The sequence below is a fragment of the Papaver somniferum genome, chromosome 3 (genome assembly GCF_003573695.1).
Source record: "Papaver somniferum cultivar HN1 chromosome 3, ASM357369v1, whole genome shotgun sequence".
NCBI classification, from domain to species: domain Eukaryota; kingdom Viridiplantae; phylum Streptophyta; class Magnoliopsida; order Ranunculales; family Papaveraceae; genus Papaver; species Papaver somniferum.
The window spans coordinates 215,006,629-215,020,942 of NC_039360.1; positions in this window are offsets into that span (position 1 = coordinate 215,006,629).

Consider the following 14,314-nt stretch of genomic DNA (forward strand, 5'->3'; position numbering starts at 1 on the left):
ACAATTGGCTCATACATGTGGTGGTGTTCTTATGATGGATTGTACCTACAAGACAAACAAATACAACATGTCGTTGTTCATAAGAAGCTGCGTCCCAAATTCTACCACGATCAAGGTCGGGCATCATGTCATCAACATGAGGAAGGTGCGAACCTTTAACTTTAACTTTTCATTTGCCTTTGCCTTTCCTCTTGCCTTGTGTTGGTTGTTGACTTGGACCACCTTGTTCCACTACTCCTTGGATTTGGATTTCTAATTGAGTTGGTTCAATCTCATTATCTTCCTCCTCACTTTCCTCTTGCTTATCTTGCCCATCTTTCTCATCTTCCTCCTCAACAGCTCCGGTTTTACTACGATCACGACCACTCTCCCAAATTTCCCCTCTTGTATTAGCACCCAAACATTTTTTGTTTTTCCCTCGAGGAGGCAGAGATTGAGGAGTATCAAGACCATCCTTCCTTCTTTTCTTAGTGACAGCATCTTTATATTTTCCTTTGTTAGCCTCCTTTGCTTTAGCTTCCTTTGCTTTAGATCTGTTTCAAAAGAAGCACGAAATAAATATAAGACAACTAACTTTAATTTCTAATACCGGCATAGTTAAACTACATTACGGCATAGAATCATAAATACCGGCATACTGAAAAAAGGTATCGAACATGCCGGGATACAATATCGGCATAGTATATCAAAACGATTATATGCCGGGAGCAGCCGCCGGCATTGATAAATAAGTTTCTAGGATGCCGGTTTACTATAGGAAATTCCTGGATAAGAAAACTCAAGTACCGGCAGCTACGTAAAATAAAAATAAATGCCGGAACGGAGTACCGGCATTGAAATAAAATTGTCCAGGATGCCGGTAGTAGTTCTAAAGTTTCTGGATACAAAAACTCTAGTACCGGCATGGAATCTAACATACAATGTACGCCGGAACAACTAACAAAATCATAGGGTTTTCTGTTGATTAGAAGCTTGCTACCGGCGTACTCGTAAAAGTTCAAGTAAATGTCGGTACTAGGTTCGGAAATGGTGTTCATCCTAAATTCAATGCTGAAACTAATTCCGGTGCGGTCTTCAACCTAAATTGAACGCCAGGACGGGATACCGGTGTGGCCTTCATCCTAGATTGACTGCCGGTACTAGTTTCCGGTGTGGTCTTCATACTAAAATGAGTGCCGGAATTTCTGAAACTCAACTGTTTTACTTAGGGTTTCGCGATTTCGACCTAAACCCATTGCTACAAATCGATTGAAACACTAATTAAACAGTTTTAAATGACTTACCTTCTCACAAAAGCCATATATTTGAGTAGTTGATCGTCCGATAACTCTTGTTCTTTGTTTTCTTGCTCTTGAGCAATCAAAGCAAGCCTTTTCTTTAATTTCTGTTGAGCAATCGATTTTGATTTCGATTGGGCATCTGATTTGTCTCGTGGAGGCATTCTTATGGGTTGGTTTTAATCGACGAAGAATTTTTTGGTTCAACGATTAATCGTAGAGTATATGAAGAACGATGAAGAAGAGGAGAGGAAGATGGAAGAAAAAAAAATTCAAAACCTAACCCTAAGTATCGAGTATGCCGGTACAAATCAAATGGAGGATAACTGATTTTGGTTTTTTGGTTTTGATTTTAAGTTTTTAATTTAGTGGGGAGGGTATAAAAGTCTTTTCATAATGTTTTTTAATTAATCTAAGGGTGCTTTAGTATTTTCGCCCAAAAAACACCCCTTAGCAGACACCTTTGGTTGGGGGAAGTAATTCATATCCCCTAATTAGTTTCCATATCCCCAATTGCTCGTTCCTCCTTTAATCGAGGGAGTATATGAATAAGTGAGTGTTCTCTCTCCGTAATAGCATATGATTTGGTGTTTTTTTTATCAAACTCCTTCGTATTGAATGAGAATCCTCATTCCACCGCCCTTGTTCTAAGAGACGAGGAAGAAAGACTTGGGATAAATTGGTAATTTTGATTATTTTTTTTTATAAAAAAATTAGGAAAATCATAAAAAGATTTGTCAATTGGTTACTTTGGCAGTCAACATGGAGTTTAGGTACCAACACTTAATTTTTAAAATATTAGGTATCGAAGCAATGTGTTAGACATTTGCTAGGTACCAAACGCTAAATAGCCCCTATATTTTGGTGCACCATATAACTAAACGGAACTCTAATTTATGGTTAATATAGTTTCTAAAAGTGTTTCAATGAAAAAGTGGAATTAAGTTATGGTTAATAGTTTTTAATGGTGTTTCAGTGAAAAATTGGGATTAATGAAAAACGGAAGAAGTATAAAAGGAGTAATAGCTGTAGTCAAATTTAGTTTGACTTTTAGGAAAATTAAAAATAAAAAGCATAATTATTTTTGATATTTTGATTTGGAAAATGGGTCATTTGACCACATTCCATAAAATGCAAGAGTGATGAACTTGTAAAATATAGGTTCGGGTGAAAAAGACACAAGGAAATTTAGTCATATGTATCCTTTGCTTTAAATTTTATTCTTTATCATATTCTTTCTCTCTCCTATTTATTTTCTTTCTCCAATTTAAAATTAATCGTGAAAAATGTCTTAACTTCCAAAATATATGTAGGATTTTAATAAAATTTACAGAAAATTGGTTAAAAAGACCAAAATCAACAATTCCTGGGTGAAAAGGACATTTAGATTTTGATACTGTTTAAATGGACAAAAATGTAAAAATAGTCAGGATGTAAACAGTTTCATCCTATCCATTTTCAAATATTTTTTTTTATTTTTAATTTACATCAGGATGCATCCAGTTTCATCCTTGCTATTTTTTAAGTTTAAGTCAGGATGAATCCAGTTTCATCCTTGCTATTTTTTTTGTGTGTCCATTTCACCCATACTAATTTTTACTCGTCCATTTGAACCATGTTTTAAAAATATTTGGACAAATGACTTATTTTCCGTAAAATTTATATATTGGAAAGTGCTCGAAAATCTCTACAAAACCCCCCAAAAACCTATGATTAATTTGAGCATTAGGAGATTTGTTTTGCAAATGTTCTTTGACTTTTCTTGCCCAGACAGAGAGGTAAAAACAATAATCATACCCCGGCCTGGGTATTATGGGTTATACAACAAACCATAACCTTGGTATAAAAGTAACATATCATTCTTGACTTAAAACTTGGTATAAAAGTAAGACTTCATTCTTGACTTAAACGGACAGATTGAGTACCTTTTCTTTTGAGTTTGGAGTCTTTGGAATTTGATATTTTATCCCGGCAGCTAAATCTTATGTGTTGGAGCATGTTTGTACACGGTGCAAGATTTGACTTTGTGTTCCTTGCAGTACCATTTCCTTACGGTTCTTCTCGACAAAACACAGCGATAAGAAAGCGATCTAAAATGATTTGGTGATTGATGAGGATGTTACACAAAGTGACAAAATGTATTTTCTCACTGCATGTTGTATATACGCAACCATTCAAATGATTCGACCAGAAGAACGTTAAATCGTTGTGGTATTAACAACGGGTAGTAACTCCAACGGGGCATGACACTTCGTAATAGGTTTTGCTTTCCTTTCACGGAGCTAAGGCTGCCGCTTATTAATGGACTATTGGCCTGTAATTGATAAAGATTGATTTTGTTTTCAGATAAGAGTAGGACAGCGACGTACCAGTAGAAGCTAAGGATCAGTAGGTTGTTTTTGTCTCACACTTTATTATTTTTCCTCGAAACTCTTTATTATGAGACTAAAGAGTTGTTGACTCATGATATAGATTAAGTGCATGAAATATGTAAGAAATGGACGTTTAATCCCAAATTGGTTGGGCTTTAGACATTGTAGTCTTGTCCTCTAAAGCCTAGTACTAGAAAGTCCAAATTTACCAAATTATGAATGGGTTAATCCTTTTTAAACGATTTAGTCCAAAATGAATTTTTATGATGGCAGAACTACCCATCAAAGATGTAAGTTTTCGTGATTTAATTTAGTTCTCTCAAATCCAGAAACGTTTTCATCTCTCCGCTTCTCGTCTCCGGCAAGTATGTCTCTCTCCCTCTCGATCTGTTGAAGAAAAAGGTGGAGTTTAAATGTTAATTCCTCTCACTCAATCTGATGAAGAGGAAGGTGGAATTTATTGACGGAGCCACCGAAAACCATTTGAGGTATTTTAATGTTTCTGATTTTTTGAGATTTTGAGAACTCAAAGCTTTGACTTCGTATAAAATTTATTTTATGATTCAAAATCAGTGCTTCGATCTATAATCTTGGGATTATTGTCATCATTTTGAGTCAAAAGAAATCAAAAATATTTCAAAGAAATTTTTGCAGATTTTTTTAGGGTTCCTAATTGAATTGCAATCAATCTTTTTCTTCATAATATCATTTGGTTTCATATTTGTAATTATCAAAAAATAAATTATCAAAAATATTACCCATCTAATCTCTTCAAAAATCATTTGGATTGGTTTTTCGGCCAGATATTAACTACATACTGAGTCTACCCACACTAATTAGGTGAGTTTCTCGGAAGTTTAGTGTAACCTACTTGATTTTCATATTTTAATTTTCCTTATAATCTGTAGAAAAATGTTGAACTGGGTAATTACTAGATAACTGCTACAGCAGTGGAGGCCGACACAAATGCATCGTATCATTCTTCGCCATAGGTGTCATCTTTTATATTTCAATTGAAATTGCCAAATGTGCAATATCTAGGATTTTTCTTATTATTGCATTAAATTTTCCTAAATTTTTTGGCCAAATTTTTTGAGAAAACCTCATGAATATTGAACATTCTGGGGAAAGGTACGGGGAAGGTCGAACTCATCAACAAGCTATCAACCATGTGCGCTCCAGACTCAGTTGACCCGCTGAGTTACCGATTCGGTTTCTTACCACATATACCCTCCATGGTCAGGTAAAATGATTTGGTTACGTTAGGTCGTTTGAGTTTTACAGTACCAGGAATGTGTTTCTTAACATCAATCAATCTTTTGCTTCCATTTTTCTTAATCGATTCTTCGATTTCGTAATTTATTGTTCCAATTAGTGAGATTGACGAAATCTGTAAACATCAAACTCAATTTTGTTAAGAACTTTTAATACTTGTTCAGTTGCGACCAAAATTGGATCTGCTTGTGGATTAACGCTATGAGATAAGTCTACGGACTAGATCTCAATTTGAAGATCATTTAGTAGTTCACTTAGGCTTTTTAGGTATGATTTAATCAGATTCTATATTCTATTGAGTTTTCTAGGGAGGACTTCCCCAATTTGTAGACCAGTTTTATGCTTGCTGTTCATTTTCCCCAATTCAGTATCGTGTGAAATGGTCGGGATTTTTCCGATATCATGCTTCACTTAAGGCCGGATGTGGTTGGGATTATGAGCATTTACTCATCGTGGTTAAGAACAAGCATATCAGTTGACGGTAGAGAACGAGCATATGGGGTTTCGGCAATAATATCCGTGACACTATCAATTTGAAATTATACAGAGAATTCCTGAATGAATATGGTATTGATTTGTGATGTAGCTAGATTAGATTGTCTACTTACTAGCGTGGTTACATGTTAAAATAATTGGTGGCAGTTCATGTTCCTTTGCACAAGGTCCCCTAAACTGGTTACTGTCTTTCAAGGGATCCTATAAAATAAATTGAGTACTTCACCAACACGGTCATTTTAAATTTTAATGGGTACCTTATGTTGCGTCTGTAACAATAAAACACTCATGAAAGATGTTAGAAAGATGTTAGAATAAAAAATTAATTTCTGGAAGGTAAATAAACACTCAATTGGACTGCAAACAGAGGACAGAGTCACGTGTTCAACACGCTGTCCTTAACACGATATTTGACCGGTACGCCTCAAGAATGAGTGATGCCTATACCCTGTGGTCAAGTTCGTATCCAGGATAAAACTGCCCGTTACAAGCACTGTTAGCACTACAGTACTTGCCCACTCTTACGACCTCAACAGCGATTGCGCACGGAATGAAAAATAAAGGACCACACATGGGGAGAAGACGAAAAGAAGAGGATAGTAGCTCTTCTGGACACAAAAACGAAATGAGAGAAAGTGATCGCTTTATATAGGGGAGAATAGAGAGAGGTCTCATAAACGCGCATTAAAACAATTTCAATTAATTCAGATGTGATTGCACCAACTAGCCCATTGCCTAAGTCCTCTCCCTCGCACAAAAGTGCTAATGACCCAAGGGCCATTCTAATATCAAAAAATTCAATACTTATGGAGAGGTATTATCTTTAGTTTTCCCTATGTGGGACTAAAAGTTCATTCACAAATAGTGAAAATGAGCTAGACTCCTTAGTGACCAATAGATCCTAAGTTCCAATCCCACCAAGACCAAAAAACCAAACTATTGTATAAATTCATTTTCTCTAACACCTTATTTGTCACAATAATATAAATTATGATTGGTATTTGGCTTTTAGGTCTAATGAATTAAACTAAGTACCCAATCTAGTCGGTAGAATAAAAAAGTTGAGTGAATTTTCCAAGTTCCTATGAAAGAGTATTTTATTATTCGGGAATATATGTAGTCTAACTTAATAAATGTAGGAGGCGATTACAAGTTAGGATTGTGCACACAGTGTCCATGCCTAAATCAAATAATCTCAATGTATTTAAGGGTCTTTATTCATGAAGTTACAACGAAAATAAAAAGATGGCTAGTTATGCACTAATTTGTTTGTTGTACAACGGAAGAAAAAAAAAAAGATGAATCCCACTAGATACTTTTAGCATAGATTTTAATACAACAAAACCCCTTCCTAAGCTCTTCCTTAATTTTCCTGTGTTTTTCTTGTTTATTTGATATGGCCATCGAAGATTTTAATACATTCAACTCGACAAGGTTGCCTGGATTTGACCAAGCATACCTATGCAACACAAAGGGAAGCCATAACCCACTCTAATATCGTAAACTACAGTGTTACACGGAGGATATTAGAATATCACATTTTGTGTCGCAAAGTTGTTTGCTCCTCTTTGTTGGTGTAGGTCGAATTGTTGGTCAGGTTGTTGATATGCAACGCTATGCTACTCTGTCACCTTGAAGACCCATTCCAACATATTAATACTGGCACTGTTACAGTAAAATCTGAGCAGTTCCCCTGTCCCCTTCCAACTATATAGAGGTCATGAATATTATATATATCCAGAGATCTAATAGTTGACATTGTCTTTTCTCCGTTCATGGTTTTCTCCATATATATACAACCGATTCATCGTTTGTTGTTTGCATTCTGAAATTGTAATAACATCATCATCAATCTGTCTCTCCCTGTCATTATCATTAACAATATTCCATTATCCTTGGATTCATTGTCCTGTTTCCACCCTATTTCTTCTTCTTCTTCAGGAAGGAACCGAATAACTGTCAAAGTAACAGTATGGTTCTCTGACATTCTCGAAACATAATCCAATGCCTCTCTATCGCCAGGGCCACCAAAAGACAGAACGACAACATTGTGGGTGACATGGGAACTAGCAGCTCTTGCATCACACTTAATCTTGTTGTGTTTTCTGTTCTTTCTTTTCACTATAGTCTGCAATGATACAAGAAGCATAAAATCATATAAAAAGAGTTAAGAGACATAAAGGGTTCCATTACTACATATGCACCTTCACCTAAGTTTTAAAGTACTCCCATGACAAGATTATCAAAATATGAGATGATACCTTTACGTATGACAAGGTATACCTTCTGACTTCAGGGAGTTTAATTAGCACTCCCATGACAAGATTGGACCATAGACATCATCCGTTGACTAAGATCCATAAGGAGGTATGCCCAAAATGAAGCATTTAATTCCTTATATTTAGCTCAAATCTCGACATGGACAGTGGAGGAAAAGTTACACCGTGTAGAAGATATGCTGATAATGTTACAAGATTTAGGATACATTGTGATCTAGGTATACTCTTTCTTTTCAAAGTTGTTGTCCTGGACCAGTAGCACTAAACTCCACAACTATGCTCTCCAGTAGCACTAAACATGAGGTAGAAATTCATTAACCTGCAATAAGTGGATGGTTGTTAATCTATACGATCATATGAATCACCTACCTATTTTAATTTATACACCCACGATTATATACCCAAGATCAGTAGACCCAACTTTATTTTACACAACCATCCAGTGTCATACCCAATTTATTTTATGGTACCGTTTTTGTAACAATATATGATAAACTGAAAAACGAAAATGGAAATGAAAAATGGATTGCGGTACCGGCCGAGAGAGTGAGTCACATTTGCGTTTTCTCTTCGACAATAAGCAATTCATTTTCCGTTACAAGCAACAGTAATTTTAAAGTTTAATTCATGTCTGGGAGTAGACATGTTATGTCTTTCCGGTATGTGAATGCATACTCGTGTTCTTTTTGTCTCATTCATAAAAAAAGTGTAAAACAATTTTCTTCTAAAAGTTCCAAACTTTGAGAGGTACTCTGAGTGTATTCCTGAACACGTAACTAATTTAAATTTCTAGATACGAAACTTACCTAACTAACTTAACATTATTCCATAAGATAGATACCTAACTATTTTAGTCCGACAAATACAAAGTGAGACTATTCTGGTCCTAAGTACTTAAATACTAGTATTAACTATTTTAATCTGACTCGACAAAATCCTTTCAATGCCTTTGTAGTAAACTGGTACGTTGCTGGTGGATGAACAAGAATATATTCCTGCTATTTCGATCGCAATATAATAACAAAAATAGGGTAAAAGATAGATGAGTAGTACTTACCATTTCGTACACATGTTGCCATTCAAATTGTATCCCCCTATTGTGCTGGAAACCTGCAGAAAACAATGACAGCTATATATCAATGGTAGTTAGATCATTATAGGTGCAAAATTATTAACTGCATATTAATTTCATATATTCATCATGATTTTTAGTGAGATTCGGCATTAGGAGAGCTGTAAACTTTGCGGGTATCCAAAAAATCCAAGTCACGCTAGCTCTTTATAAAAACAAGTTATTCAAAATAGAACAAAAAAAAATTAATAAAAATTACACAACTAAAGAATGAAAACAAATAACAATGTTAGTACATAAATGAACATATTCTTTCAGTCGTAGACTAAGAGTAAAAGTACCATTTTCCCGGCATTAAAGATTATATACTAATAAGATCTAACCAAATGCTTATTCTCAACTCTAATATGAAGCAATTCTTTACCCACAAAACCAGAGCTTTCCTTCTAGAAAATGAAATAGTTATTAGCCGGACATAATCCAATATGCAAACTTTCTTGTAGACTTATTACTTGTCTCATCTTGTCTTTATCTTATGCAAAACACAGACTTGTTCCTGACATTTATTTAAATGATATTGAAATGATAACGCCATCTGCAAGCCATAAGAGAATTTGTAAGAATGACAGTACAAGAATGATAGACAAAAATACGTATCACATATGTGATGTTGATTTGCAGAAATATATAACATATCAAGACATTACCTTCTACGAAATAATCCAACACTAGCATAAAAAAAAATGAACAGATGCCAACACTGCACTTTGCATACCGATGAATATAAATAACGCTACAAACAAATCATCAGAGCAAAGTGAAAGTCAAGATTAAGAAAGTAAATCTTCTTGCCATGACAACATGAGGTTTAAAATCCCCGATAAAAAAATTATGCCGTTATTATGGATATCCTATGATTATAAAAGATCCTAGAATCCACCTCCAACAACAGTTAAAGGACATTGACGAATTAGCACATTTCAGCTTGCTTGGGAAGGACGGCTAAAAAGTAGTGAAAATTATAGATCAAATGACAATTCTATCGACTTATACAACATCTAAGCATCAAAATATGTAATGTATCTTTATTTCTGCACGAGAAATCTAGTTATATATATTGGATCTATCGCATGCCCTTTCCAGGAACAATAGGTAGAATAAGTATCGGTTGTTTCCCTCAGTGATCACCGAAGAATGCGCAACGAGCCATGTAGAGGGATTCTCTTATATATATTAATCCCGGGCCAAATTGGTGCTAGACATTAAAACCTTGGTTTAAAGACAAGTATAGTTGTAGGAATCCAAACTCTTAATTTCTTAGCTTTGCTTGGGGTGTTAGCAACTTAGCATTTGAAGCTGCATTTTCCATAGTTGCTTCAGCTAATCTTGACATTTTAAACCGAACTACATTAAACTCCTAGTTGCCAAAATATCTTGTGGAAGTGGAACTATACCAGGAGTTTCCCTAGCATATAAAATGGATTAATCAATTGTTCTTCTAAATCACTCTTCTAAATATATGAGTCACTGATGGGATTTCAAGTTGTTTTGTTGTAGTAATAGATTCGTTGAGACTTGTGAAAGCAAAATATTTTAGATTTAATAAAATTTAAAGAAAAGCAAAACTTAATTCAAGATTATTAGGAATAACCAAGACACTGATTCCACTATCACACATGAATAAATTATGGCAAATAATCCAAAACTCTAATTATCTTTTAAGTCCCTTATTTCTTAATTCACAAATAATCAAACATATTCTCAAATATTAATTGTATTTCCCAAGCATAGACTATCAATTGATTAAACAAATTATAATCTATCAAATTGAATCACAAGTAATTAAGAAGATTATGTAAACATTTAAAAACTCTGCAAGAGCAGTGACTGAGTGAATTATAATTCATGCATGAATAGCTTCCTCATTGCCTTGGTTGTGGGAGAATTAGCTCATCATCATGTTGGAAACACAATCAAAATTCATTTTTATTGCTCAAAGGGTGTTTACAAAGACGAAATGGAGAAAAACTATTAAAAATCGGGTTTGTAACAGTTATAAGTGTTACAAACTGAAAAGAACGATAGAACAATACTGTCGCTGATTCTGTAGCTCTCGACCCATGGATGTGTGTCGTTTCCACTGTTGAGAAACGACTGCTATTGCGCGCCTTATGTTCTTGGTGTTCTTCACAGCAGCAGAAATGGTGATTCTTCTGCAACTCGACTTTCACGACTCTGTAATCTCCCCAAACTCTCCGTAACCATCTATGACTCCTCGAGATCCTTTTTATACCCAGTAGCACCATCGAATCTCGTAGTTACTCAAGAATAATCCTCTTTTACTCCCCTGTGAAATATTTCCTTCTTTTTTTCTGCACGCATCTGTTGGTGATTCCCATGCATCAAAAACTCTTCAAACACGTGACATACACTTCCTAGAATGAGTAGAACTCTTGTAGGGAATAAATATCCACGTAACTTCCAAAAAACAACTCGAGAAAATCCCGAGAATATTGGCTTCTATGTTTTGAATAATGACCGAGAATATGAAGATTTTATTTCCTTTTTTAGCTCTCAAACACGTCAATTGTTTCCCATTCTTTCCAAACCTGATGGATGCAAATCCTGCGAGAATTATCTTCTCCCAATTGCCAGAAATACTACCAACCAACCCCGAGTATCTATCTTCCCTGTTTAATCCAAAACCCGATTATTCAACCCAGATTTCTCGAATCCAATGAACATACCTTCTCTGTATAGGCCTTAGAAGTTAATCCAAATCAAGAACAACGATTTAACCTCTTCAGAAATGGCCCAAAACTCGAACCCTAATCTGGTAGTAAACTGTGCACTTTTCCCGCCAAATTCATTTTTGAAATGTTGAAGATGAACTACCCCTTATCCACGACAGGGGTGCGAATAGCAGGTGGCGCTCTGGGGGTGCAAATAGCAGGTAGTGTGCCCCTTAGTAATTGGGTGTTGAGGATGAATTTGGGTTATGCATAACCCTGGGTGCCCCTTAGCCAAATCTGGGGTCCGTATAGAAAATGTCCTCCGGAGTCCAAATAACACTTTTTGAGCAACTTTTTCCACACAAGTGTATTTCTCCAAAAAAACCTACACAAACATAAAAACACCATAATAAGTACAAAAACGAGTACTAACAATACGAAACATTGAGGACAAATTAGGCACAAAAATGTGTCTATCAGTCACCTAAACAGGAATGTTTATCTACCAGATTTACATACAAATTATCAATAACAAGTAGATGCTCTAGACATTAAGTAACAAAATCAATTTTCTTAATTTACAGTTCTTATTGAGAACCCTATGTAAACAAAATCCATTTCAAAAACCTCTATGAAACCCTAAAGTATGTCCAATTTTGAAATAAACAGATATAATAACACATACTCTTTTGACTTTATTCAACCTTTCTTGAAGATATGCCAAGTAACATGAAGAACTGATTGTATTTGATGAAGGAAGGAAATTTAAGATTCTACTCTTCGTCGCATGTCAACCCAACTCTATTTTTGAATTCATCATCGATATATTGATTCATCTCTAATTCAATTGGATCAAGATCGTGAATCGTGATACGGCTATAGAAGAGGGTTGAAGAACTATAGAACATGATTTCATAACCTACCACCATTTCCTATCATCCAAACGCATATAGCCTAAGCCAAGCCAAATGTACTGTAACTAACTCACATGGGGAGGGTATATTTGGTAAGAATCAGTACTGGTGACTGGACGGGTCACATTAAGTCAGGAACGCACATAGTTGTTACCTTGTTGGGAAGTTTTGTTGTTCCTGTACCTTTCTACAAAATACTAAATATCCATGAGGTTCGCTCAAATTTTTTTTGGTGGAATAGCAGGATTAAGTGTTACACTATCCACGGCCAGGATCCAAAGTCCACATACAAAACCATCCGACGTCCTTGATGGCTCCAATGCTTTTTCTAAGTAGGCCATAGCTATTGCCTATGTTGTTCCACGTTGCACCTTACCCCAATGCATGACTACCAAATGTCAATTGCTTTTGGAAAATATAAGGGTAGTTTTGTAGTTTTAGGCTATAATACATGAACCTAATCTCTTTCTTTTTTCTAGGTCGACTGTTGTTTCTATCATTTGCAGAACTCTACTCTCTTTTTGGACTTGAGTGCATTTTATTTGCTTTTTGTGACGGGACTTCGATTTCCTTCTCATATTTTACAATTTCTTCAATTCAACTCTTCTTTGATGGCAGTGAAGAAATTGATAGTTTTTTAATTGCAAATGCGGGTAAGTTGTTGATTTATGGTTTGATTGGAAAGAATACTACACTACTTACTATAAGAACATGAGATTTAATAGGTTTGATTCTAGAAGTTTGGGGTTCTGGGATAGTTGAGATTTGGGAAAAAATTGTAAGTGTGGGGCTTTGGGATATTTGAGATTTGGATAAAAATTGGTGCTCAAGGGAAGATGGGTTTGTCACCTGTTCTTCGGTCATTGAAGAGAATCATAAGAGAACAACGGCAGCAAATGTTGTGCAAGGAAGAGATGAAGGTTCTGTAAGAATTTTAAGTTTTGATGAAAGATGCTAGGATTAATTTTCAGTGAAGTGCAATGGTATTATGATAATCAAATTTTGTTTGGTCGAAAATAATCAGTTAATTTGTGTGTTTATGGTTATGAAGATCGTGATTAATCAAGAATCAATCAGTGAATATGAAGAAAAAGTAACCGACTCAGATGGATTCATGAATATGATTAGGGTTTGAGTCGATCCGGATGCGACGCGTATTTCTCATCTTCTTCACCCGTGTCTCTGTAACTGTAACTTGTTTAGAATCCGAATCATCTGATTGATCTAATAAATTTTTTCAATAAGTTTGAACATGAAATCTGTTTGTTTGGTTATATATGAAGTATGTCTGTGAACAATTTGCTTGATTAGATCGATTTGAATCTTGATTTCAAGAAATTGTAAACCGATTTTTTTTTTTTTGGGACAAACTTTGTGACGGACAAATTGCAGTTAAGTCATCGTATAGAAGGCCTCCTTAACAGTCGGCCAATAAAACTTTACTGATTTGGATAGGCTAGTGAAGAACGGATCCGTGGATTGCATACTCTGCTAAAATGTTATATACATTTATTTTTGGAAGAAGCTGACTGCAATGGATTCTTGACAAATCTTTAGTGCGTCACACGAATAACAATAGGCTTCTCTTGGCACATCTATTGCTTTACAAGTTGTCAATAATACTTCTCAATTTATACCCAGCCAAAAGGATTTAGGGGACATCAATTTATACCCAGCCAAAGACTCTAGTTAAGGGGTACCCTATATGATATTGAAGTTACATAAATGCCCTTCTGGTAATACTGTATAAAAACCAAATCAAAAATAATTCTACTCATTTCAACTCTTCTTCTTCCAGTTTCCTATTATCTTCCGATTGTGGAAGAAAAAAAAAATTTCCACTCCAAAGTCAAATGGCCCCAATTAAGTAAGAATCTATCATTTTTGGGGTTTATTTC